The following is a 4435-nucleotide window of genomic DNA, read 5'->3' on the forward strand; positions in this document are numbered from 1 at the left end:
TAGATCAGCTGATGCAAGTTACACCACACCCACCCAGGAACTGTCCCTACTGTTACAAAACTTCGATATTTCTTGAAACAATTCCAAGAATCCAGTAAGACATTCCTACTTGTACAACACAGATTAAAATACTTCCAAGCCCATTTGAGTCCACTTTCTACACAAACAAGGATATCTCTGGTGGTTGAACAAAGGAGTGGCTTCACCGAAGACCTCATATAGTGACCCCAGGAGATGACCGGGCATCCTGATCCTCCTTCCAAGCATGCCTCAGCACCATGCCCCTGCGCATTTGCCTGCAGCACACCGAAAAATGCATCCCAGTGGTAAGAAACTTAGCTTGCCTTTAGTTGCTCAACCAAAATACAGTAAAATGAATTGAGTGAGAGCTCTGAACTGACCAGCAAGGCACCATAAACACGCTAGGCTTCCTTCATTTTCATCTCATTTTCTGCTTCTCGAGTTGCAGTTCTGGCTCCAGAAGTTGCATATATGTCATGAGGTTGGCAAAAGCAGCAGCCTAATCTGTAAGCAACAAATACAATCAGCATGACTAAGACAAAGGATGAGTTTACACTGATTAGGTTCTACCGCACTGGGCCCCAATGCAGATATCCCTTGAACAGCACCATAATGTTGGGTGAATGATTTCGCAGGATCAAGAAACGCATGGATTAATATTTTTGTTAACCGGTTTTGAACATTGTGATAGACATGACCAAACCTGCAAAACATCATCTCCAGTTGATCAAAATGGCAATGAGAAAAATTTAATAAGCCTGTTACTGCAATTAGAAAAAATCTAAAGATCATCATCAGCAAAAGTCTCCTAGCACGCTAACAGTCAATGACTAGAGTACGCAGAATGGTATGGATCTATATATTCCAAATGAAAAGTTAATTATAGGAAACACGTGAGAAATGAAGAAGTCGTAATGTACCCAACAACTGAAATAACCTTTCCGCAAACAACATAGAAATAGTTATGGAAAAACAAGCGTATCAGTTGGTCTCAAAGGAAAACATCCATATGTGTAGTGCAATTGTTGGCGGCATCTTTGCCATTAAAGAACAAATAAGCTACCACGAAACTAATCAGATTTGCACTTCAACTTTCATGTCTCAGCTGTATTTAAGATGATCACAAGAAATCACAAAGTCTATTATAAGTTAGAGGTCAAAGTTCCTTTTACTTAACCTTCATCCTAAAGTTGTCAAAAAGATAGCATAACTGAAATTCATAAGTTATAGAAGTTTTATGCCCTAAAACAAAGTTTAGAAGTTTTATGTGAAGTAGAGCCATGGTATATTTTGTCTGAACAGTCTTTAAGATCATAATATGGGAATGTTGACTCCAAGGAGTCACTAAGCATAGATGCAACCAAATAAACCTTTAATAGTTATTATACGGAGTACCTATTGACACTCTCAGCATACACTCACCTCCGGCATACCAGACCAACCAAATTGGCAGAGAAGTCTCCAAGTTCCCAGTGGTTATCAGAGAGCCTATGCCCTAGCCTTTTTCCGACAATGCAAGTGATCATTGATGGCATCAACAGGTGCAACTGAAAACCAAGACAAATACTTCAAATTTAGGACTAACATGATGAAAAGAATATAGGGAGTGGTTTTAATAAAGGCAGGCAGTATATGGTCTTCCACTTACATAAGGTTCAATATGAATGTGTGGATTATGGAGAAGACTTTAGACTACTCCCAGTCGGCCCGTGGGCCGTGACAATCTCCCCCCGTTAGGATTCGACGTCCTCGTCGAACCAGCTTACCCATACGGGACAAAGGAGCAGGATCACCTCTCTTGGGCCACGTTCCATACGTCTAGTGCTAACAATCCCATGTGCCACGTCCATGGGTTCACTGCCAGCAGCCCATGTGTGTCCGTCCACATGCTGTTGGCATCTGTGTTTCCACGCGCCGACGTGCTCATGTACGCGCACTTCTGCCCGTACGTGGCGTGAACCGCGAGAGTATGGCTCTGATACCCCTGTAACGACCCGGCCCAGGATAACGTCTAAGATCTACTCTACACGTTGAGTAGACCACACCTACTAAATAACTCTCTTGCGCTTTCGTCCTCGCTTCACGCAAAAGGTTCGAACCGGAGTTACTAGCTTCCCAGGGATCGGCTATTTAAACTGGTTCGGCTCCCTCTCTACTTTCAGTTTGGGACTAAGGAGCTGTGCTCCGCGGTGTTACAGTAGCTTGCGCTACAGTAACCCCGCGCAGCCCAGTCGGCCCGTGGGCCGTGACACGGGACAACGTTGGTGCGGCACCGGTGGGGAGTGGGAGGCGCAGTGCGGCACCGGAGTGGAGCGAGGGGGAAGATTAGCCCCGTGGGAACCCACATCGCGAAATCGTGGCCACTATGTGTTACGAGCTCGAACTAATAAAAACCGTTCGGAGGAACCGGCGATGGCTCGGCGCGGGGGTCGCGTGGGGAGGTTGGACTCGGGTACCAAATATCATTTATTTTTGAAAGAAAACTGTAGGGGAGATCCCCACATTATAAAAACTGTCATTTAACTTCACAAAGGAAAAGAGCAAAATTACAAGGGGCTTACAACATGTTTAACTGAATGTGTCTAACCAAAAACAGAAGCTAGATCTAAGATCAGCTTTAAATCTAACAGACTGCAGGTGACATTGGGTTTTGAAGTTGCAGAACCAACGGCTGAAGCTAGGTTCATGTCTATTAAAAATGCTGCCATTCCTGATTTTCCACAATTCCCAGGTTGCAATCATGGCAGCTCCAGTAAAGAAGTAAAGAACCCAGTTCCACTGGTGCTCAAGGTTTGCATGATTCTGTCTTCCATATTCAGGGAGGAATCCCAGGTAAAATGAATGGCCGCTCAACATCTCCTTGCAAAGGGACAGGAGAAGAAAAGGTGCTCAGCTGTCTCATCGGCACCAGTGTCACACATAATGCACTGATCGTTTTCTCTCACGCCAATATGTCATCGGGTTAACATGTTCTTTGTGTTTAGTCTGTCCACTAGGATAAGCCATATGAAAAACTTCACTCTCGGCGTGCAACTGGATTTCCAGATCACCTTGTAAATGGGGTGAGCATGTTGTAAACTAGGGAATAGAATTTCTTTGAAGTGAAAAAGCTTCCCCAACTAGGGCACCATGTATCTTTGTCATCCTCCTCGATGCTCACATTTTGAATGCCTTCTTGTAGTTGTAACATTTCCTCAAAGGCCTGCTGTGTGAGGGGCAAGATAAAGAGGTCATCTAGATCTATGGACGTCATGATCTCTTGCACTGATGCATATCTGTTCCTTGCAAAGGAAGCTAATCTAGGGTATTTAGTTGATAGTACATCAGGCAGCCATCTGTCCTCCCAGAAACACACCGTGGACCCATTTCCAATGAAACATTGAGAAACTGATCTGTAGATATTGTTTAAACGCATGACATCCTTCCAACAGAAAGAACCCACTTCTCTTGTTGTGTGTGGAACCTTGTCTTGGTAGTACCTGAACCACACAAGCTATACCCAAGGGATTTCCTTTTGGTTGTAGAATTTGTGCATGTGTTTGAGCAAGAGGGCATCATTTTGCAGCCTTAGATTGCTGACTCCGAGGCCACCTTTGTCCTTAGGTTTTTGCACAGTCTCCCAGGCTACAAGATTACCTCCTCTTTTTTTTGTCTGAATTACCTCTCCATAGGCATTGCTTTCTTGTTCGGTCAATGTTATCTATGACACCTCTTGGCAGTTTAATTGTACACATTGCATAAGTGACTATTGGTGTCAATGCTGAGTTCACCATTTGAAGCCTCCCTGCATAAGTGGTACAGCTAGATAGGCATCTTTCTACCTTGTCCATCCTTGGAGTTAAATCCTCCATTCTTGGCTTGGTGGTGCCCATAGGCAGTCCAAGGTAGGTGAAAGGCAGGGTTCCAATTGAGCATCCAAAGGTTTGTGCTAGGAGTTCCATTTTCTCTGCTGAGACATTGACTGGGAGCATTTGTGACTTTCTGTAATTGACATGCAGGCCAGTTGATTCAGCAAAAGCTTTCAGCAGGGATTTTAGGAAAAAGAGCTGCCTGGCATCAGCTTGCATGATCAGGAGGGTGTCATCTGCATATTGTACAATTGGGAAATCTTCACATGGTTGTGGCAAGGGGGCCTAAAGGAGATTTAGAGATGCTGCCTCATTAATCAGGATTTGTAGAAGTTCTGCAGCAAGCATAAAGAGGAGAGGAGAGAGAGGGTCTCCCTGCCTAACACCTCTCCTGCACTTGAAGAATTTTGCAGGCACACCATTGAGAAGGACAGCTGAAGAGCCTGTGCCAAGGATGCACTTTATCCACTCCAACCACTTCTCAGGAAATCCTAAGTGCTCCATAATTGTCAGGATAGCCTGATGCTCAACCGTGTTAAAGGCCTTTTCAAAATCAAGTTTCAGAA

General features: G+C 44.4%; 1 long non-coding RNA gene across 1 annotated transcript; it reads right to left on the bottom strand.

The window, feature by feature from the left end:
• Positions 1-445: 445 nt before the first annotated feature.
• On the bottom strand, positions 446-1727 carry LOC120640463. The gene is made up of 3 exons (XR_005661809.1): positions 1670-1727; positions 1444-1568; positions 446-724 (listed from the first exon to the last, which is right to left on the bottom strand). It is a non-coding gene; the product is annotated as an uncharacterized LOC120640463 (long non-coding RNA).
• Between the last annotated feature and the right edge of the window lie 2708 nt (positions 1728-4435).

The sequence above is a fragment of the Panicum virgatum genome, chromosome 7K (genome assembly GCF_016808335.1).
Source record: "Panicum virgatum strain AP13 chromosome 7K, P.virgatum_v5, whole genome shotgun sequence".
NCBI lineage: Eukaryota > Viridiplantae > Streptophyta > Magnoliopsida > Poales > Poaceae > Panicum > Panicum virgatum.